General features: G+C 47.0%; 1 protein-coding gene across 3 annotated transcripts in view; it reads left to right on the forward strand.

Annotated features, from left to right (window-relative positions):
* Positions 1-23,915, forward strand: part of SYNDIG1L (synapse differentiation inducing 1 like) — an 88,894-nt gene that overhangs the window by 31,286 nt on the left and 33,693 nt on the right. Inside the window, exon 1 of one of the 3 annotated variants that reach the window (XM_033142702.1) lies at positions 14,934-15,258. The exons of 1 other annotated variant lie outside the window; for it this stretch is intronic. The gene's annotated coding sequence lies outside the window, so the exon portion shown is untranslated. Of the gene's footprint in view, positions 1-14,933; positions 15,259-23,915 lie in introns of those variants that run through there. One more of the 3 variants, XM_033142686.1, reaches the window with a different exon arrangement.

The raw sequence follows: 23,915 nt of genomic DNA on the forward strand, positions 1-23,915 counted from the left end.
TCGTGCAGACGCTAGACACTCAGAAATAAATGGATGAGCAACGCAGAAATTACAAAATAATGTAAGTGATAATGGGGTAAAAAGTCAGACTATACACTGATGAATCACTAATGGCCCATTATCTGGTCAATTCTTGCCAATTTTGAAGATCCAAGAGTGTGACATTTGGCCTCTGATATACGCTTGCCTTCAGGTCTCGATCCACTTGTTCCCAGTACAGTCGTACCTTGGTTCTCGAACGTAATCCTTTCCAGAAGTCCATTTGACTTCCAAAACATTCAGAAACAAAAGCACAGCTCCCGATTGGCTGCAGGAAGCTCCTTCAGCCAATCAGAAGCCCCAGAAGCCACACCGGACGTTCGGCTTCTGAAAATTGTTCGGAAACCAGAACATTCACTTCCGGGGTTTGATCATTTGGGAGCCAATTTATTTGGGAGCCAAGGTGTTTGAGATCCAAGGCACGAATGTATTTTTATCCTACAATGAAAGTGAACAATTTTCATTAATTTGGGGAGCTTGTTGCTTATTTAATGATAAAGGTCAAATTAATTAAAGTCTTCATGTGTCTACTTGTTTAAGGCTGTATATTATTCTATTCTTAATGTAGGTCTTTCCTGAAAGGTTTGCTGGAGAAAATGAGTGAAAGCATATAAGAGTAAGATCAAAACTGTCTTAGTAACTCAGGTTTAGCATAGTATGCCTTAAGCTGCAAAGCGCCTGCTCAAATCTGTCCCATAAATAATTTCAGCTGGCTCATGCCCATGAAAACCCTCAATAATTCCAATAGGGTTTTTTTGTGCTTTACATCCAGAACTCAGCATGCTGCGAACTGCTTAGGAAGTGATTGTGCTTTATTTTCTTTTAAGGGACTAGTTAGCCTGGTTTCAAGAACACAATGGAGCAGAGTTATTAATTCTGATTATTTGTGGCTTTTAAACATTTAAATCCCTGAGCTCAGCTGCCGATCCACTTGTTACTTCTTGGCAGGAATTCAAGCGCCTAGTTCAGAGTCATCTTTTTTTTCCTTCTTCTTCTGGCTGCCAATAATGCAGTGTTAACAAATTTGTCAGAGTGTATTTATCTGTTGCTATGTCTGTTGTTAGATGAAGAATGCAAAGCTGAGGACACCATTGGCAATGGTACTCTCCCTGTTAAATAGAATACTTTCCGCCTCCCACCACTGCAGGGGAACTGCAGAACATTAGCGCTGCTTTTTGCTCACGTCTCTCCTATCCATCGAAGGCTTCTTTTTCCCAAATGGAACCAACACGGGAGTGGCAGTGACATCCATAAAGCCTATCAAATCATAACGCGGTGCTTTCTACGGTATTTAAGATAATGAGATAGAGCTTTCCCCCAGCTTTCTGTGCTCTTCTCAGAGATCTTTCCGCATCAAAGTACAATCAGGGGGGCACTTACACCGTCCCTTTTTATGAGTCACATTCTCATACTTTTGAAAATGAGGTTCCAGGAAAGCAAAGGATTCTGTGCAGTGGTGCTTTGTGTGTGGACAACCCGTCCGACTCTGGGTTTTGCGCATTTTGTTCCTTCCTCCTGCACACGTGGTTCAATTTTTGTTTGCAGTCCTTCGAGTTGGCTCGTCTTTCTAGAAGGATCCAAGGGAGGAGAAGCTTGCACGGTGCTGCTGCTCTTTGAAAGCTTTAAACTTCAATGTTAGCCCATCATCACATGCCGAAAATTTGCTTCAGCTCTAGTACTTGGTACTCTGATTCAGGGCACCTGCCCTCATCTCTTGCCTGAGCAGCATCCCAGGATGTGAACAGAAACCACAGTCCACACTGGGAAGGGATGAGGAACAGCTACCTGTGGCCCATATACTGCCCTTCCTGCCTCCAGTCTGCGTGACCTTCAGGGAGGTTCCCTGGGCCACATCCAGGGCTAGATTAAGACCTTTAGAGGCCCTAAGCACTTAAAAAGATTTGGGTGCCCCCATATATATCTAATTCAAAACATAAACAATAATAAACTGTTAAGTAGCATTTTATTTTTCAAAATGAAACAAAACCTACCGTAAGATGGAAAATAATGTTCATTTTTGTATACTTCCACTTTATTTATATTTGAAATTTTTTCCTCCTTTTTATAATTTCAAAGTCAGTGATCAGATCCTCAGAACTAATCTTACACAGCACATCTGCTTCTATACTTAGCAGAGATGAGGCATCCAGCCTGCCTTGTTGCATAGTCGTTCTGCTGGGATTTTTAATATGAGAAAATGAATGCCCAGCGGAGCAATTATTGACCATTAATGTTAAAAATCTGACGATGGACAATTTCCGTGGTGCCCTCCTTCCCTTGATGCCCTAAGCATGTACTTATTTTGCTTAATGGTTAATGCAGCCCTGGCCACATCCCTCGCTGACCTTGTTCTGCAACCTCTTTGACTGCTTTTGTCTGGCTAGATTGTGTCTTTGATTTGTGACAATGCGTCTTGCTGGTCTGGATGGAGAGGTGGGTTGGGAGGGCAGAAACCTTTGGCTTCATCGCTGGAACATAGGCTACTGCATTGTTTCCCAACCTTTTTATGACCCCCTTCTGACCTTGTTTTTATGACCCTCTTCTGACCTTGTGCGCCCCCCCCCACATGGACGTAGCCAAGGGGGGCAGGGGGGCAGCCGCCCCCCCGTAAGAAAAAATCAATACAAATCAGAGTTTCTGCCCCCTCAACAAACATCCTAGCTACACCCATGCCCCCCTGTCCCCGCCCCCTTAAATGGAAAGGTATCCATTTAAATGTTTTGTTTGTAAATAGAACATGTTTTATTTATATTTTTATAATTTATACAAAATACGGTTACATAAAATGCTAGGGACATAATAAAATATTGTTGAAGCAGAAAAACATAGAATCATAGAGCTGGAAGGAACCCCAAGGGTCATCTTTCTAGTCCAACCCCCTGCAATGCAGGAAACTCAGCTAAAGCATCCATGACAGATGGCCATCCAACCTCTGCTTAGAAATCTCCAAGGAAATAGAGTCCAGAACCTTCAGAAGGAGATCCATCCTCCATGTATTATAAAAAGTAACAACACTTATTTGATCCCAGTTATTTGACACAGAGCAGGAAACCTACAGATACAGTCTAAGAGGCACACAGGGAGTTCTGTATATATGGGAGAATTTTAAAAAGCAAGTGGTCCTTACTGACCTGGTGCAAAAAGCTCTTGTCAGCTGGAATAGCCCGGCTGCCTGGATAAAACACTACAGTGGAATCTTGGTTTACGAACAGCTTATTTCACAAACAGCTTGGAACCTGAATGCTGCAAAATTGGAAGTAGGTGTTCCGGTTTTTGAACTTTTTTTTTGGAAGCCGAGCGTGCTCTGTTTTTAGTCGTCCCCCCCTCCATGTTTCCTGTTGCGCTAATTTGCGTCCCCCCTCCCACTGAAATTCAAGCCTTTCGTTTCCGATTGCAGTGTTCTAAGGTGATATTTGGAGCTTATATTTGGTGCTTTTGTTTTTGCTATTTATTTTGTGTGTTTTTGTTTTGAGGCTTTTTCAGTTACCGGTAATTTGTTTTTGTGACTTTGTGGGTCCCAGTTCAGCTACTGATTGATTGATTGATTGATTGTGTGACAGCAGAAATAGATAAAAGCCCCACATCCAAACAATGACTATCATCAGTGCAGGTAAGAAAAATCTTTAATTTTAATTTTTATCATCTACAATACTGTTTTGTTTGTTTTATTGTACAGTACATTGATTATTGCTTTCATTTTATGGATCAATGGTCTCGTTAGATAGTAAAATTATCTGTTTTAGGGGTTGTTTTTAAAAGTCTGGAACGGATTAATCCGTTTTGCATTACTTTCTATGGGAAAGCGCACCTGGGTTTTGGAACGCTTTGGTTTTGGAACAGACTTCCGGAACGGATTAAGTTTGAGAACCAAGGTACCACTGTAGATTAGTAAGGCCCACTGAACTCAATGTGGCTTTCTTCTGAGTAGACACTTAGTTATTTACTAGATGCAAGTCAGCAGCACCAGATGACCCTGCTCGGCTAGGCACTGGGGTGGATTTCACCCTGTGCCTTGCACAGCTGGGCTAACGCTGCTGAGGGGCCCAGCACCCCTCAGCAACATCCAAAGGTCCAGATCCACTAGGTGCTGGGGTGGATTGCACCCTGCACCTTGCAGAGTCAGGCCCAGGATGCCACCAGGCCCAGCACTGGCAGCAGCAACAAGCAGCTCCGACTCACCCAGCCCTACCCATTGCCACCCCACCACCGCACTTACCTGACCTGGGGGTTCTGGATCATGGGTTCTGTTGGTCAAAACAGGAGCCTCAGCAATCGCCCTCTCCCACCAGAAACAAACCAGGACTGCTAGAAAAACAACAACACATGTGGCAAAAAGCAGCGTTAGGCCCTGGTGGACCGCCCCCTTACCCGCTTGTGATTGGCCAAGCGGATAGCCAGCCAATCAGGGTTTTTTTTTTTAATGATTTATTTTTCTTCATTTCTCACTTTCCTCTGTGTCCCCTTAGCCTCACGCTGTACCCCACCCCTTTACACGATTTTCACCTGTGGCGCCCTTGGAATATCCGGGGGGCCCGGGGGGCCATGTGGCCCCCAGTTGGGAAACACTGGCCTACTGTTCAGCAGTAAGAGTCACACCTTTTGCTCCACCTGCTTGGGCTCTGCATCTGCCAGAAAGGTTGTCAACAAGGGAACGTGACCCTTGGGTCGAAAAGGGGTTTCTCACTCTTCACAGAAGGGGATATGCAGTGCTCACTCAAGAAACGCCACGCCACATCTCACCTGGTTTTTCCCTGGGACTGTTTCCTTGCTTTTCTGGTTGTGTGCTAGGAGACCTGAGCCAGGAGCACAGAGGCCCATCCTGTGCAGATGTATCCATTCAAATTTCACTGTGACTGCTAGTAAATCCTAGGACAAAGGCTGGCAACTCCGCTGCTCAGATATCTCTTTGGGAAAGCTAATCTCCCCCTTGTTGTGCCCAGAGCCCTTCTCTCTGGGTAATTGTAGTGCTTGCATTTTAATCCGCCAGATGTGTGTGGTCCGCATGAAAGAGACTGCAGCCACCTTTAATTGAGGAGAGCGGCTCTAGCGGTTTTGGACTGGGACGCCGTGTGGCCCAGATGATTCCGTTCTGGCAGTGGCTCACCTTGGGCATCCATCCTTTCCCTCCACCCCACCCCACCCCCCAGTCCCTTGGAATGCATTTCCAGCAGCTTATCGCTAATGTACTGCAAGGATGCTTTTAAGCGAATTAACAAGCTGTGTGTGAGGCGTAGCTTTTCAGGGTGGGAAATAATCTATTTTGTAGTGGCCTGCGTCTTTCGTGAGCGAGGTTTTGATGAGCTCAGTCAGTGCCAGTTTAGTTTTATGGGAACTCACAGCAAAGTGTCCTTTCGGCTTCTCTAGTAAGGGGTGGTGGCGACTTCCACCCACCCACCCAAGGCTTTGCCATTGAGGAATGACCCATTGGGATTTATAATAAGGCTTTGTCCATTGTTGGTCCTGCGTGTTTACATTTAATTAGCCCAGGTGGCCTAAACCTTGCTGCAAGCTGTTTGATAGCCAGAACAAACCAAAGACTTGAGAGCAAACAAATCACCAGGTCTGAGGCTGGATGCCAGCAGAGCTTAGAGAACTTGCTCTTTCCAGTGGTGTTTAGGAGGATCCTTATCTTGTGTGTTCACCCAGCTGATAAGATTGCCATGCTGTTACCTTGCATTTGGTAGCTGCCGTTATAGTCCCCAAGGCCAGAAACGCTGCTCCTAGTGTTTAGGTGACATTCTTGGGCATGGGTCTGCCAATCCTTTCCACAGTGGCCTGCCATGGCCAGTGCTTTCTGGCTCTATAAGCACCCAAGCAAGGAGGTGAAGCGTTGCTGGCTCTAGGACTTGGGACCAGGAAGAACATTATCAAAATGAGACCGGGACTCAAACCTTGTACTATATAACCTGGATCACAGCCTGGACACTGAAGTCCAGCACCAAGGCCTTCTGGTGGTTCCCTCCCTGCGAGAAGTGAGGTTACAGGGAACCAGGTAGAGGGCCTTCTCAGTAGTGGTGCCTGCCCTGTGAAACACCCTCCCATCAGATGTCAAGGAAATAAACAACTATCTGACTTTTAGAAGACATCTGAAGGCAACCCTGTTTAGGGAAGCTTTTAATGTTTGATGTTTTGTAGTGTTTTTAATATTCTGTTGGGAACTGCCCAGAGTGGCTAGGGAAACCCAGGCAGAGGGGCGGGGTATAAATATGTTGTTGTTGTTGTTGTTGTTGTTGTTGTTGACTTTAACAGTCATAGTTCCGCACTGTGGGAACTGAAGTTTGTTAAGGGTACTGTGAATCATAGCTCTTTGAGGGGTCTCCTAACAACATTCAGCACCTTTAAGAAGTGACAGCTCCCAGGATTCTTTGGGAGGAAATCTTGACCAGGGGTCAGCAAACTTTTTCAGCAGGGGGCCGGTCCACTGTCCCTCAGACCTTGTGGGGGGCCGGACTATATTTTGAAAAAAAATAATGAACGAATCCCTATGCCCCACAAATAACCCAGAGATGCATTTTAAATAAAAGGACTCATTCTACTCATGTAAAAACATGCTGATTCCTGGACCATCCGCGGGCCGCATTTAGAAGACAATTGGGGTGCATCCGCGCCTTAGTTTGGGGACCCCTGATCTTGACTGTTGAAGCAGTATAAGAGTGCATTAAATCTATGGTGCGGGTGCAATCCTAGTGGTGGGCTGGTATCTCAGATGTGGGTGTTGATGGTCTCCCTGTGGGGCAGGGGCGTTCCTAGCCCCTCGGCTGCCCGGGGCGGGAAGCCAAGGGGCACCCCTGGGGGCGGGGCATCGTGGCGCGTGCGTGCGTCATGACGTCATGACGCACGCGCGCGCAGCGACGCCCCCGCCCCTGGGGTATGCCGGGCGGGGGCTTGGGAGCATCGGCGGGCTACAAAGAGCCCCGAAGCCGCAGCCATAGCGCAAAGGGCTGCCAGGCTGCGGCTTCGGGGCTCTTTGCCGCCCACCGAGGCTCCGGAAAGCGGCGGCCCGGCATCCCTGGGGGCGGGGCATCGCTGCGTGTGCGTCATGACGCACGCGCGCGCGCAGCGACGCCCCCGCCCCTGGGGTATGCCGGGCCGCCACTTCGGGAGCCTCGTCCGTGCAGCGCTGCTGCTCCCGGGGTGACGGAGGGAGCGGCGGCGCATGGGAGTGGTGGGACGCGCCGCCGCTCCCTCCGTCACCCCGGGAGCAGCAGCACTGCACACACCCGCCTAGGGGCGGCACCAGGGGCGGCCCGCCCCCACCGCCCCCACCCTACGACGCCCCTGCTGTGGGGCAAGAGAGAGAGAGAGAGAGAGAGTGCATTCCTTTATTGGTAACTGTCAGGGGATAGCTGTGGAGGCAGCAGGAGTGGCTCAGTTAGCACCACACATGAATGCAAGCTGCTGGTGTCAAGCAAAGGCTGTCAGTCATTTAATGACTGTGTGCTTTCCCAGGGTCCACTGTTTCACCCCCTTCAGGACTAGCATCAGCACCCAGCACTCTTGGACACTTGCCAGGGCCCACTGGTACAGGGCTGACCTCGAAACCTTGTCAGATCTCCCTCTCACCTCTTCCCCCAGCCTTAAGTTGACTTGGTAGCAACAGCTGGGTCTGGGAAACTTCTTACCATGCACTTTGAGAACGGATTCAGCCACTACTGTCAAGTAAACTCATGGGCAGGAGGACACCAGTGCCAGGTGTGGCGTTTGCCCTTCCTAGGGAATACATATATGAGCAGGAGTAAGTAAGGGGTTCAGTGGCTGACCCTAGGCAGACCAATAAACAGAGGGAGGAGGAGCTAGGGGCAGCTGAACAAAGGCAGTTGGGGGGAGTCAGTTAGAGTTAGACAGTGGGTTTAGAGCAGTTGATTGAAGCAGTTGGTTGGTGGGTGGTCGTTGATTGTGAGGGTTGGTGGTGAGGTAGAGTGGTGAGCGTAGGATTAGGACAGGGTTGTAACCAGTATCTTAAATTGTTGAAGTTTTTAAATAAACACTTATTATTTTGTTTAAAATCACACCCTGACTGTGACAGTGATTACCAGGGAGGGGATCCTGGTTGGTGGCAGCGAAGCGCCGTGGTGGCACAGGGATCAATAGTCCGTTAAACGACTGGGGACCCTGTGTGATCGCCACACCAGGGTTCCCAGAAGCCTGGTGCCAGCCCTATAAACTAAATAGAGACATGCAGTATTAGTGCCTGTGATTGGCAGGGAATATGAGGCCTCTGGATTGGCTGAGCCAGGTATAAATAAATGGCAAGATCCTGGCCGCCTTTGTTGCCTGGCCAACAAAGTAGAATTTCCTGCCCACAACATGCAAGAATAAGACCTGTGTGACATCTTGCAATTGCAGGAAATTCTCTTTGTCTTACCCACAGCGCAAGCCAGTCACTCCGATATCTCGTTCCTATGAAATTATCTCATTTCCAGTGTTAGAAAAAGACAGCTGCCTCCGAGAGCCGGAGTTGAAAAGATTCTGCCCCTTTGTCTCTTTCTCTTTTTCCATTGTACCTAGCACAATGCAGCTGATCTCCCAGTGGTATCTACGTGGATGAAATAAAACAGTTCCTCATTCATCCAAAACCTTAATGCAGAAAAATGATTATGGATAAGAACAGTTTGTCACCTGTGGACAAGCGTATCTCCCAACATTGCCACTTTCTCGCTCTCCCTATTTCTCTGGCTGCTCAGCCCTTGCCAAGAAAGAAACCTTTCTGAATGCAAAAGACAATAGGTTCAGCCCAATAGGTCTTGGGTTTGGGGGCAATTGAACCCACCCACAACCCCTTAAACAGAAACATAGGAAGGTGCCTTATACATACCGTCCATCTTTTTCTGACACAAAATGTCAGAAGGGCCATTTGGAATGGAGAAGCGGTTGCCAGAGTCATGGCTTAATACTTCTTCTCTTTCCCCCACCATCCTCACCCTGCTTCTCTATCAGAATTCAGCACCTCCTACAACTTACACTAGCATTTGCATGTGATGTGTTAGTTATCCTGTTAGGCATAAATCTAAAACCTGTAATGAGTAAAGCAGCCCTATCGTGTGGGAGGTGTTGTACCCTATAATGATCTGGGAGTGCTGGAGAGAAAAAATATAGGTGGGGGGCATAAGTAGGACTATGAAAAAGCAGAGCCATAGCTGGGGGGGGTCTAGCCAGGGTTTCTGCCCTGGGTGAAGCCTTAACAACAACAACAACAACAACAAATAATAATTTAATATTTATACCCTGCCCATCTGGCTGGGTTTCCCCAGCCACTCTGGGTGGCTCCCAACAGAATATTAATAATAATTTTTTTTAAGTGATAAAATATCAAACATTAAAAACTTCCCTAAATAGGGCTGCCTTCAAATGTCTTCTAAAAGTCAGATAGTTGTTTATTTCCTTGGCATCTGATGGGAGGGTGTTCCACAGAGCGGGCACCACTACCGAGAAGGCCCTCTGCCTGGTTCCCTGTAGCTTCACTTCTCACAGTGAGTGAACTGCCAGAAGGCCCTCGGAGCTGGACCTCAGCGTCCAGGCAGCCATTGAAGCTCCCAGCCTCCCATCAAGTCTGGGTTTCAGCTGGAGAGAAAGATGAAAAAGTCAACTGGCAGCCACAAGCTCCATCCTTTCCCTTTCCCCATGAAGCTGAAGAAGGCTCATTTACAATTTGATGCAAAGAGAGGGAGAGTTGGAAAATCTGGAGAGGCTGCATGGCTCTCCCCAGTGAAGCAGATGATAGGATCCCCTGTGTGTTTCTACTGTGTGGGCAAGAAATTCTGGAGGGAGGGAGGGAAGGAAGGAAGCTGAGGAAAAAAATCATTTGGACTAAATGATCCTTGGGGTCCCTTTCAACTCTACAATTCTATGATTCTACTATCCCTTCAGAACTTTGAATGTATTTAGATAACTAAGGTTGAGTCGTTTTACAGACTATACATGATCCACACACAGGAAAGTAAGGGGTGTGTGAGCATTTTTCCTGCCAGAGGCAGTTCCCTGGCAAGCTCTGGTCAGCCCGGCTGCATTAGGATTGTAAATGGAAGGGCACTTCCTACTTTAGACTGGCAAAAAGCATTTCTTCACCTTACATGGAACTTAAAATGACTACAAATTTATCATTTCCTAAAATGAGTAATCAAACAAAAATAAAATTGAAAGGAATCTTGTTGAAGCTTTCACGGGAGTAAATTTACACATCAAAACTCCTTGAAAGAGTTTGCGCAGAACCAAGAAGAGGGGTGGGTGGCAAAAAAACCTTAAAGAGGCTTTGTTAGACATGATACCAGAACATTGCTACACAACGACAGGTTATTCTATTATATGTTAGATATACCCGGCCTTTCAGCCAAGACTGGCCTGCAAAGTGGCTTAGATTTAAAATCCATGTGAAGGTGCAAATTAGAGGTGGGTGGGTGGTTGTGTTTTAGAGGGGAGCAGTCTCTTCTAGCTCCTGGCGGTTGTTGGCACAGTACAGGTGCCAGTCTTTTCATCCAGATGGAAGGGGCAGAAGCAGCTGCAGATGGACTCTGGAGCTGGCTGATGATAAAGAGGCTAACCTACACAAAAGCAGCCCTCTCGCTGATCTGCACAGTCTTTCGCCCCCTTGGCACTTGATGGTATGGTCCAGGTTCCAGGCTAATCTCTCCAGCGAGAGGAAGCAGAAAGAGCTGCAGATGGACCCAGGGGCTGCTTGATGGCAAAGCTGATGTACCAGAAGGGGTAAGTGTTGCTTGCCTTGAGAAATATCATACACTGTCAAGTTAGGGCCTCTCCAGATGGTAGCAGAGCCCAGGGCTGATGTAGAGCAAGACCATAAGTATTACAAGAAAGAGGTACCAGCTTCTAGCTCCAGATTTTTTTCTGCAACATTTTCTGTTTGGGACTCTGCCATCCAACCCAGCTGATCATGCTCACTGCCAGTCTGCTCTTTGGATAGACAACAATCAGCATGAGGATCAGGCACAGTCTCCCTGGATGGCTTCCAGGTATTATGAATGGAATGATGCATGAAGAGGACCAACAAGGTGGGCAGGCAGGCATTTTTCTCCCTCTCTTGCAATTGTAGGAAGAAGAGCCACCCAACACAGTTGATTGGGGATAAGTTAGAAACAGACAGGATGAAGCGCTTCTTCGCACAATAAGCGAAATTTAACTTATGAGACAGATTCTCAAAATTTGTGATGATGCTGAAGGCAACTTTAGGAAAGGGTTGCATTGAATTTTAGAGGATAGAGTCTTACAGTGGATATGAGAGCTAGGACTGTGATAGGAACATATAAAGTTGCCTTGTAGTTATGGTGCAAGGCAATGCCAACCTTTTGGGGTCTGTGAGCATGTTTGCACGCTAGAGGAACTGTTGTGGTCACCACACACACACACACACACACACACACACACACATATACATACACCACACAGCCAAGCATACACCACAGCCTATTATATTGACTGCACCAAAATGCTTCTTTCAAGCCTAATTTCAACGGTGTGGGGAGACACTGTGGGCCCTGGGGGCAGCCTTTTCAACTGCTTGGGTACCTGTTGGCACCACATTGGTAACCCCCTGATATTCATTGGTCCATACTGATCATTCTTTCCTGGCAGTGGCACCCCAGCATCTCAGGTCCAGTGGTCTTTGACTATATCTAGAGATGTCAAAGAAGCGTTTCAGTTGTAAATTTAAACAGGGAAAACTGGTAGAGGAAAACTGGACTCCACGTCACCATCTTGTGGCACAATGTTATATCACACATATAAATCGCTTTTTCTTTACCAGTCTAGTTCAGTCCCTGTTCATCACCTACCACCTGATCCTTTAAATGGGAGATGTCAGGGTCTGACCGTGATATCTTAATCATGGAGACCATATGCTGCATATCACTAGACTAATCTCTATCCAAAAAGGGAATTTCCACATTCTGTGGCAACACCTGGTGAGCAGATGCTGAAAGTGAATCAATTAGGGTCTCTATGGCCACCGTGCCCTGCTTTTGCCCCTAGCATCTGGCAAGGAGAGAGTTTCACTGCCTCTAAATACCAAGGTTCCACTTAGCTGACATAGCTAATTGTTACTGATGGTTCCATCCTCTATGCATATAACTTAACCCATTCTGAAAGTTATTGGTGCCCATTTTGCTGTCCATATATCATCACAACTTCTTCAAACTTCCCATGGATATCTGGCTATCAGAGGCAGAATACGAGCATCATCTTTGCTGGATCCAGCAAGGCTGTCATCATGTTATTCTGTTTCAAGCGCACAAAATCAAGCGCTCCTCTGTATGGAAGTTCCCCTTCGGACCTGGTGCCCTCCAGATGTTCTTTGACTACAACTCCCATCAGCCCACACTGACTGGGGCTGATGGGACCTGTAGTCCAACAACATCTGGAGGGCACCAGGTTGGCAAAGGCTGCCCTGTGGTGTCTTTTGTTTTTCCTCAGTGTGGGGTGGGGAGCATGTCACTTGCTCAATACCACAGGGATTTAAACATTTCTATTCAGACACGGGTGGCGGTGGCGCTGTGGTTTAAACCACTGATCCTAGGGCTTGCTGATCCGGAGGTCGGCGGTTCAAATCCCCGTGATAGGCTGAGCTCCCGTTGCTTGGTCCCAGCTCCTGCCAACCTAGCAGTTCGAAAGCACGTCAAAGTGCAAGTGGATAAATAGGGACCGCTCCAGCTGGAAGGTAAACGGCGTTTCCGTGCACTGCTCTGGTTCGCCAGAAGCGGTTTAGTCATGCTGGCTTACTACATGACCCGGAAAAACTGTGGACAAACATCGGCTCCCTCAGCCAGTAAAGGGAGATTATCGCTGCAACCCCAGAGTCGTCTGCGACTAGACCTAACAGTCAGGGGTACTTTTACCTTTACCTTTACTCAGACTAAACAAAAATCAGACTGGTTGGGGGAGTGGAAGTGGAAGCATCTTTTAATTTTTACTGGCAGAGATATTCCATGGAGTGGATAAATTAGCCATCAACCACGTTCTTATCTACCAGACTATACAGCACCACAGTGAGGGGTAATCTGGTGAATGCTCAGCAGATTTACAGCAATCACAGAGGGCTCCAGTTGAACTTTTCCACAAAACTCCAAGTCTCACCCACCTGGACTATTCCTTGGGGTGCAGAACATGGGAAGAAAGGTCTTAAAAGTGGTCCGTAGTTTGTGTATCAGTCCATTGGGCACACAGACTGAGTGACAAGTGCATTCTTCATATGCTTGCTTGATCATTAGCACTGCAAATCGACTGGAGATTATGGCATAACCCAAATTTAAGTATGTTTACTCAGAAGTAAGCCCCACTCTGCTCAGTGGGCCCTAGGTAAAGGTAAAGTGTTATGTATTGAAGTTCTCACCCTAGGCCACTAGGGGTGTTGTGTATATAGTTTCACTCTGCCCACCATGGCTGCATTCTCACTCAGGTCCACATGCAAATGAAGGATTGAGAGTGCCGTTCACAGATTGGGTAGCTAGAGAGAGTTGTTACTGTTGCATGTTACTGAGCACTATATAAGCAGGCTGGCTGAGCCCTTCAGTTGAGTTCTGTTCCAGCCTGAGAATAAAGAGAGCTGCTTGGAGAATAACTGTGTTGTCTGCTATGTCCACCCACTACTTAATATAAACGGGCCCCTGACCATTAGGTCCAGTCGCAGATGACTCTGGGGGTTGCGGTGCTCATCTTGCTTTATTGGCCGAGGGAGCTGGCACACAGCTTCCAGATCATGTGGCTAGCATGACTAAGCCGCTTCTGGCAAACCAGAGCAGCGCACGGAAATGCCATTTACCTTCCCACCGGAGCGGTACCTACTTATCTACTTGCACTTTTTGGCGTGCTTTCAAACTGCTAGGTTGGCAGGAGCAGAGACCGAACAACAGGAGCTCACCCCATTGCGGGGATTCGAACCGCCAACCTTCTGAACGACAAGCCCTAGGCTCTGTGGTTTAGCCCACAGCGCCACCCGCGTGCCTACTCCCCAGTGGGCCCTGCTCCCCAGTAACTGCTCATAGGCTTGCAACTTACAGGGCAATCTCATGCATGTCCATTCATAAATAAGTTCCACTGAGTTCAGTAAGATTTATTCCCAGTCGGTTGCATTTAGGATTGTAGCCTCAATTTAACAGTTTTGATTTACTGTTTGCATAATTTGGAAACCTTTGGGAAGAGTATTGAAGATAACACAATTTTAAAAATGAAAAACATCCCTCAGTCTTAGCCGCAGAAATTCAAATTTGCCTAGCCCTCCCGGCTCCCAAAGCCCCAACCCGTCTCAGACCAGGCGAGAACACCTGGGGCTGAACCTGGGCAGTTAAGTTAGTTCCTCAGCCCCTTACTTGGCAGCCCTAGTTAAGAACAGGTTATAATAAATACAGTTTTAATTATTATTTTTAAAATCCATCTATTACTATAGTTCGATTAGAGATGCTGTCCTATTTAACTCACCCCCAATACGCATAGGTATAAATTAAATGGTTCCGAAAATATACAGATGAGGCATTGGGGCTGCGATCCCTCTGCACAGTTACCTCGGAGTAACTACCCCATAGAAGACAGCGAGTCTTATGCCTGAGAGTAAACAAGCCTAGGGACTGGGCTGTTCAAATATCTCCCCGTCATCAGACTGGGTTTAGAAATGAAGGGCTCAAATCTGGAACAAAACAAAAAAATCTTTTTGCTGGAATCAAGTTGGTGATTCTCTCACATTCCGTGCAGCCCTGTCTGAGCTTATGACATATTGTTGACCAGGAAAAAGCCACGGCAGTGAGGGTGGGCGGGCTGCGGAGTGCGGGGGGGGGGGGCTTGGAGAAATGGGAGGGGAGAAGATGGTTATGGGGGAGATGCCAAGTGTCTGACTTGGGGCAGAGGGAGAGTCGGAGAGAGACAGCAGGAGCCCCCGTTTGGCGGCGTAGTTCCCCCCCGGGGGGGAGAAGGGAAGGCGGGAGGAGAGGGCGCTCCGCTCGGCGGGGGTCTCCGGCTCGCAAGCGAAGGAAAGCTTTGCTGCAGCTGAAGGCTTGTGCGGAGCAGCGCCGCTCTCGGCCGCGCAACGGCGCATCTCCAGCTCTGGCTCCGCCTGCGCCGCGGCGCTGCTTCCCGGACGCTGACCCTCCGCCTACTTGAAGCTCTCCCCACCGAAGGCAGGGGCCCCGAGGCGAGGATCGGCCGCACCCGGTGGAGGGACAAGGATGCCTGCGCTCGGCTCCCTCCAACTCGGCGGCTGAAGCAGCTTCCTTGGCTCAGGTAAGGCTCCCGAGAGCACCTTTCCCCCACCGGGGGCTCGTGCCGTCGAGGCGCGCGTCAAGGACCTCCCGAGTGTTGCTCGCCGCCGCCGCCGCCTTCCTCTCCAAAGTATTGGGCCAAACGAAAATAGAGGGAAATAGCGGGGGTCCCGAAGTGGGAAGCAACCTATCATATGGGGGTGGGCTGTGGGGGGGGGGATCTGAGGGCGAATGGGCGACTCTTTGAATGAAGTTTGGGGAATATGTGGCTCCTCCAGGCACGCCCCATGGACAGCGCCCTCGTGTGCGCATCTGCTCAGAAGCGAGTCCCCTTTGAACTTGCTCCCAGGTAAGCGGGTGTCGGAGGAACCCACTGGGAAGGCAGGCTTCTCAAGCGCCCCGATGCCCTGGTGAGGGGCGCAGGGACAATCTCTGCGCATTGGGTTTGCTAGACCAGTCGAGTGGACTCCTCCTGGTACTGGATAGATCAGCCCCAGCTGGGCAGGGTCTCTCTGCCTCAGAAATGCCTTTCCCCGGACGGTTGTGCTGCACTTTCCGGAGACAGAGCCACCTGCTGTGGTCGCTTCCTACTCCAGCTCCGGCGGCTGCCTGAACTTCGCGCTGCCCGGGCGCCACAGGAGCGCGTGGGGAGAGAGGGGGGGCAGGGAGGGAGGGAGGGAGGGAGGGAGAGAGGGAGAGAGAGAGAGAGAGAGAGAGAGAGAGAGAGAGAGAGAGAGAGAGAGAGAGAGAGAGAGAGAGAGAGAGAGACTCGAAGGAGAGCCTGGCAGTGACAAACATGAATCCCCCGGTCTTAAGCATGTTTCCACGCGAGGAAGTTCCGCAGCGTCTAATGGGAGTCGATGCGACCCGGGTTACACAAGGAAGCTTGTTTACTCAGAAATAACTCCCCTTTGCCTTCATAGTACTTCTTTCTGCATAAGCGTGTTTAGGATTGAGCATCCCTCTAAAAGCCAGGCCACCGGTCCCCGGTGAGCCAAGGAGGGGGAAGATGTGGCTGCTCATCTTGGGCACTTTGAATTTCTTGAGGGAAAGCGCCTAACCCCTCCCCCCCCCCAAAAAAAAGGAGAAGGCAGGACTCCCTCGGAGGGAACAACAACTATGCCTCCGCCTCCCACCTCACTCAGGAGTGCTGGGAAGGGTCCCTTGAGGCTTAGGAATACAAAGGATTTTGCGAGGGGGGAGCAGTGAGGTTATCCCATTTTATCTGCACAAGCCCCCACTGAGGTAAGTCAGGCAGCGGGACGACTAGCCCAAGATGAGATCCACTGTATTTTGCTGCCAAGCGAGGATCTGAACCTATGTGGTCCAAGGCAAACTCTTGGTGCCATTCATCTCTGAGGACATTTGCTTGTGCTTGGCAGTAGATGATGCCTGACTCAGAAGTTAAGTTGAATGCAGAATGCAGTCATCACCCAAGCATGATTTTCCTTTAATCAGTGTTTACAAGCTACCTAGAAGTGTTTTCTTGGACTGGTACCTCTTCTTTAGACAGCAGCCAAGAGGTAAAGCAGGATGGGAGAAAAAGCTGGCTGAGAACTGAGAAAGCTTTACTGTCACAAGTTTGGAGCAGAGCCCAGTTTGCTGCAATTCCAGCCTGGGCTGCCTGGGTCTGCTTGGGCACGGCCGGTCCCACAAGGGATGCTCGGATAGAGCCACTCTCCTCGTCACCTGCTTTCATCCTTTTTAGGCTCCATCAGAATTTGGGACAGACTCTGTGTGGCAGCGATGCTTAAAGAGTGTGTGCTTCACAGTCTCCATCTGTCGTTCCAGTCTATGGCATTCCTATACCCAAGGTTTTAAATGGCTTTTTGCTCAAATTGGCCTGTAATGTGGAATGTAATATTAACATTGGCTGGAAAGTATATTCATTTTTTTTTTTATAAGATTTTTATTATTTTCCAATAAAACAAGAGAAAAACATAACATAACATAAACACCAACATTAACACAATAAAAAACACATTACATAAACACAATCAACAAAGAGAACAATTAGAACAAAACCAAAACCAATACATACCTACACTAGAACACCAATCTATCTCTTACTACTTAACGAAATCTAGTTTCTGATCTTCTAAAGGGACCTCCCCCGCTTTCCCTCCTCTGCCTTCAATACTAATATACTTTGGTAACATCCATTTATAACATTACAATTCATTATCCAACCTTTTATACTATCATAAAAACTTAACATCTTATAGTATCATGAAATAATTCTTAAATCAATCTTATACTTCTTTTCACTTAAACTGCTGCTATTAGTCAGTTACATATCTCTTCACTAATTCAAAATTCCCAAAATCGTAACATCAAAGTCTTAAAACTTAACATCAAAATCCTAAAGTCTTAACACGCTATCTTCAGGGTACCATAAATCCGTCCTAAATCAATTTTTATCATTTTCACCCTATTCCCCTTCTTACCATTTTTCTGCTCTCTCCCATGCCCCCCCACCATTCATCTTTACATTCCCCTCTGTTGTCCTTGTTCAGTGTCATCTTATAGTTTATAAATCTCCTCCTTGGGAGCCTCAAGAGGCACCAACTCTCCTCTCCCAGCAACTCCATTTCGCAATTTTGATTTTCTTCCACTTGTGTCTTCAGAAATCTTCTCACCTTCATCTCTGGACTCCCACTCCAGAGACAGGATCTTGTAGCTCCAGTCAAAACATCAGCCCTGTGTCTCTCACTACGCCAGGGCCTTCCATTTACCTGGGGTTGCTGAATCAATTCGTCCCATTTCTCCAGCACCTCCCCCAGCTCCCTGGAGAAGTCTGCTTCCAAGTTATCAAAATTCTCCCAAATCTGGCTGGTTTCTCTTGCTCCAAAACAAATTTCTTTGAAATTACGCCCTATCCAGGCCATTTTCCGATTCACAAGCTCCAATTGCAGAAGGATTGTTCTTTGTTCCTGGGTAATACCCGGATCTAGAATCAGTTTAAAAGCGAAAGCAAGCATGGTTGGAGAAGACAAAGGGTGTCAAATGTCAGTAATTTTCCATCTTGCGTACTAGTTTTCCAGCGCCATTTTCCCTGAGACAGGGTGCCAAAAACAATTCCAAAAGCCACAGAAGAGATATTTCCAAAATCTTCAATCCCCTCACAGGGATTTAATCCATCTTCTCTGTCAAGGTGCTTCGTAACAACATTGTATCTAGTGATGCAGCTGCAGCCACTTGAAACTTAATTACCTCCTCTGCACAACAAAGGAGAGGGACGGGCTTCCTTTTAACATCCCTCCCGGTTGCCAATTATTCAAATGTAAATCCAATTAGTCCCGTACTTACAGCAGCCGGGGTTCTTCTTTTTTCTTTGAAGTTAGCAGGAAAAGCTTGGTGCTCAGGTCTGGCAGAATCGCTGCTTTGATCTCCTGGGGGGGTGCATCCGCCTCTCCAGTCCCGTGTCGGAGCTCCGCTCGCTTGATTTCCCCCCCTTACGAGGGTCAATCAAGAGCAGAGACGGCACATCTGGGACCCACGAGGCCGCGGTCCACGGGACGCTCTTCCCGTGGCTTTAAGGGGCCCTTGGCGCAGACAAGGAGACCCCTAAAACCCCCCGGGAGCCGGAGCTCTTCAGCTCCGCTCCGCCATTATCCGGCACCAAACCGGAAGCCGTATATTCATTTTTTTTTTTTAATGGCTCTTTTCCGCTTTCTAGCTGGCATGAGCTACATCCACTCATGCGCACATGCAGTGCGAGGGAGACTCAAAGGCACTTTGAGAAGTGAAAACTCTAGTCCTGTGTTACGAATGCCTCTCTCCTGCACTTTCACTGCCATTCGGCCCACGGCCAGACCTCTAATATGTTTCCTGCCCCAGGAAGCCATGAATCTGAAGGTGTGGCTCACCTCTTCTGAGACTCAGTGTCACTTGGCAGCTGGTGGACACATCATCTTTTTGTGCCAGTGGTAGCCAATGTGCTGCTTTTCAGGTGTTTTTATAACTAGTTCAGTTGGTAGAGAAGGAGACTCTTAATCTCAGGGTCATGGGTTCGAGCCCCACATTGGGCTAAAGATTGCAGGGGTTGGATTAGATTACCCTTGTGGTTCCTTCCAATTGTATAAATCTATGATTCTACAACTCCCATCACCCCTGACCATTTGACATGCCCTCTGGGGCTCATAGGAGTTAAAAGTCCAACAACATCTAGTGCAGATTATGTTGGTTACCCCTCCTCTAGGCAAATTAGTTAGAGTTACTCCAAGGCAGTTGTTGCCTCTTTCTGTCTTGCCCTAAACCTGGAGTCCACAATATAGCATCCCTGCCAATCAATGGCCTCTGCCACTCGTGTGTGTGTGTGTGTGTGTGTGTGTGTTTAAATGAGGGTTTGGGGGATTGTTGTTGCTTTGTTAGGGGGTGATGCCTGGTTTTTGAGGGGTGTTGCCTGCTTTTTATCTCTGTTGGTTCATGTGTGAGAATGTAGACCTCCCATCTATTGCTGTGGTGGAGGTCTGAGCATCACCAGTTTTTCTTCTGTGAAATGGATATTTTGTGGAGGGCCATGACAGTTTCTTAGATTTCCAAATGTGCCCCCACTGGTCCAAAAAGATCAGGGACCCCTGCCCTAAACATAAGCTGCAGTTGCCCCGAGGGTAGACTCCCACTTATCTCTGCTTAACAACCTCTCATAATTGTTTAGGGCTGGACAGGTAGCTACTCTGAGGTAAATTAGCACCTTGCCTTTTTGGGTGTAGGAAACTAAGGTCTCATTCTCTGCCTCACAACATTTTGGTGTCACGCTGACATAAGCTCATGAAGGACACATAGAATCATAGGGATTTTAGAACTAAGACTTTTGAGGTAATCTCACCCAGCCTCTGTTCAGTGCAAGAATTTACAGCATCGCTGGCGGATGCCTGTCCAGCTTCTGCTTAAATACCTCTGCATCCTGCAATATACAGTATTCCCCAACAGCAACATTGCCTTGTCAGATGAGGGTGAGATCTTTCGTTACAGTCAAAGTGTTTCCCAACTGTGCCTCCTTTCATCCCTCAACCTAGTCCTGACTTCTCCTGCTGGCTACCATATTGTTACACACCCATTCATTAATTAACTGCAGGACTAAAGTGTGGAGTTTAAATCATTTTTTGTCAGAACTGCCTTCCTGTGAAAGGTGGTTGTTTAAAGTCAGCCACACAATTATCTCTTATTCTAGGCAATATGTCTAAAATGGCTTTTCAAACAATGCTTGGTTTTCGTTCATAGGAACCTTTCCACACTCATTTTCTCCCTCCCTTTTCTTTTTGCATGAAATGTTCTTAAAAATAGCATCTCGGTTCAGTGATACTTTAATGGGTTGGTTAGAAGCATGGAAATTAATTGACTTTTAAAACCTGGAATGAATTGGCTGCTCTGGCTTTGCTGAAGAGTCAAAAATGCCATCGCTTCTCAATTTTGTAGCACACATAAGCAATCACAGCTCAGGAATTCCATAATCCTGCTGGGAATGCTGAAAGAGGGGAGTGTGGACACAAACACCCATCTTCTGCAGACCTACCTAACTCAGGATAATGGCATGAAGTGTGTTTGGGGAGGCTGCACCAATGACATAGAAGCTGGGCAGGTGGTGATGTAAGCATGTCACAAATTTCCAAGAACCAGAAAAAAACAACTATGGTGCTGGTGATGGAGAGATTAACACTTTGCTCATCCTTAAGTCTCTGTCTCCCTCCCCCTCTTTTAAATTCAAATCACACACCCCAAGACACGCCCCCCCCCCCGCAAAGTTCCAAATGACATTTGCAGAGGACAAAGACATGATTGGTCCCCTGTTGTGGGGTGCAGATAAAAAGGGGTCTCAGAACAGGGCAAGGGGATAGAGAAAGTTTTTTTGAGAAGGATCATGGGGGCTGTTGCCTGCAATCTTTAGTTCACCTTTTTAAAGAAAATAAAAAACACAGCTGTATCTTCCTTCCTTCCTTCCTGCACTAACCTCTTCCCACAATTACATCACTCTGAAAACTGTCATCTAATTTTCTCCTCCCGTCTGTCTCAGCTTTCCTTGCTCCTTCCTTCTGCAGTGTCTTTTGAGCATTTGGGAAATTATTTCCCCAGAGAGATGTATTACAAGCACTTTTACAAGACAAATCTCTGAGCGTCAGTTTTGCTTTATTCCCCAGCCTTTAAAAAAAAAAAAAAAAGATCAAGGCAGCTGCCTCTGAAGGTTTTAGATGTGAGAGGCATAAAGTTCTGTTGGGTCAGTGCTAAGGGCAGACCTCTCCATGAGTACTGGACAACTCCAGTCAAGCCGACCATCACATGTCAAAGCTACATTATGTGCTGCAAAAAAAAGTCTACACTTTTATGTATATTTATTAAGTATTTTCTCTTCTTAAGACCCACAATTTCAACTACTCGGGTGCAAAGGACAAGAAGATAAAGGGAGACAAACACATTGAGAATATCCAGAATAAATGTGTTGGAAGTGGAAGGAGCTGTACAGAGCACAAAAACTCTAGCCATTACAAGCCATGTTCGGTCATCCTTTGCTCCAACAACCTTTGGCTTTATGCTTCCAACCTCTTCGGTTAGTAATCATAATGACTTATTTAAAAATATGAAAGCTGAGGACACCAAAATCCTAAGGAACTGACCGTATTTCCCACCTGGGCATCCAAAATGCAGATGTGGCGAATATACGTCCAAGCCTTTCTGTAGTTTCTGTAAGCTATTCCTTTCCACATTTGCACTGCAGCTGAGGAATGTGAATGAGTCACAAAAGCGAATATTTTGTGAGGTTTCTATTCCTGTGGGATTCCGTATAGCACCTGTGTTGCCTGCAGGAGATCCTAGATTCAATCCCTGATGCCTCCAATTAAAAGAACCAGGTAACAAGTGAGGGGAAAGACCTCTGCCAATCAGAATGGACAAATGCCGGTTATGCGCCTCTACAAAGACACATTTGCATTTTTGTAACTTGATGACACAAGCATCAAGCTGCAGCTTACATGGGTGAGACTGAATTAGTCATCACAGGGCCAGCAGCATCATAGCATTGCTCATATATACTTTAGGTTCAATGCTGTTAATTGAGTCAGTTCACACATTCAGCTGTGAATCATTACAGCAAATTAAGCGGTGTACATATAAGTGTGAACTACCCCTGAAACAGTGTGGCAGCTTTCTGTTATCTCTACATTACAGGGGATTGGGAATCTGCTATTTGGGGAGAGGTCACGGTTGTTGTTTTTTGCTGCCACTTCTAGTGAAGTCCCATACAGAGGACACCTTGTCCAGGAGGCACTGGCAGCTCCTACTGAATTCATGGATGCAGCTTGGCACAGCCCATCTGTGAAAAGCAACTTTGCTTTATCTTCGCCCTTCTTTTATCCTCATCATTCCTCAGGTTCTATCATAGCACAAATGCAACATCTGAGCCCGGTTTGTTTCGCTTTTGATCTGAGGCACAATGAAAAGTTTAATCAATCAACCCCTCTGGACATGCATAATGTGTGGAGTTTTATTAATGTGCTATTATTTTAATTATATTTTACTTCATTTTGAAAAGCAGGATGCTGTAATGACATGCAGCATACAATCCATCAATTTGTGCATTGCCCTCGAAACAGGTTGGGTTTTTTTAAAGTATCCCTACATTATCATATTTACTTATTTACTTACTTACTCCATTTATATTCTGCCTTTCCTCTAAAGTTTCCACATAATCCAGCAATCCCTTTCGTAACTAGTTTCTATACCCAAAAGCTGGTTGCTAAGTATAACCATGTACGGTATATCGCATTTTACAGAGAGGAGGAAGGGCCAAAGCACAGTCATGGAACAGCTGCTTTGAATGCAGAAGGTCCCAGGTTCAAGAGAGACCCCTGTCTGAAACTGGAGAGCCGCTGAGCATCACTTTGAAAGTACTAGACTCAATGGACCAACGATCTGTCTTTGTACGAGGCAGCTTCCCCTGTTCCTTTATTGCCTTCACAACACTCAACGTAGCCTTGTTGCAAAATGAGAAGGGAAATGAATGACCTGAGGATAGATCTCTGTCTGTTCCACGAGGTTCCCTTCTCTTGTACATCACTGATGTTCTCAACCATGCTTATTCCCCCACCTCCATTAATCGGTATTCCAATTGGAATGGAACTCTATATCATTTTAAATGTCATCTACCTTGGCCTTAGCAGGTTCGGGAAAAGATGGATGCATGTAAATTTCTCTATCCTCACTGAGGTTTGCAGCTTCTTCTGATTTAGTATCATCTCTGAATCTCATTATAGTCTCCTGGTCCAATCTCTCCAGACTTCTAATGAAGATTCTACATCAGACCAACCTCCATACCTCCCACACCTCCATTCCTTGCTGTTTATCTGAATACCCCTTGCTTATTTACAGTCTCTGTCAGCTTTCCAGTGTTTGTCTCTGTGCCAGGACCATAACTGTGCCTAAATAAATGTGTTTCTCAAGTAAGATAGCATGAGGCAGCACAGTTTCAAATCTCTGAATCTTTTATTTTTTATTTTTTCATCACTTAATGTTTTTCTAGCACCTAAAGACTTGCTGGGCACTTAATAGAAATCAGCAGAAAACTCACTCCAAGAGCTTCCATCTTCCATCACAGGAGCAACAAAGCAAAGAAGAAAATAAGCAGGAAAGTAATGGGGTGGGGAGGTGAGCGAAAGGAAGGACAGAGATGCTGGTAATAAGATC

This window comes from Lacerta agilis, chromosome 1 (genome assembly GCF_009819535.1).
Source record: "Lacerta agilis isolate rLacAgi1 chromosome 1, rLacAgi1.pri, whole genome shotgun sequence".
NCBI lineage: Eukaryota > Metazoa > Chordata > Lepidosauria > Squamata > Lacertidae > Lacerta > Lacerta agilis.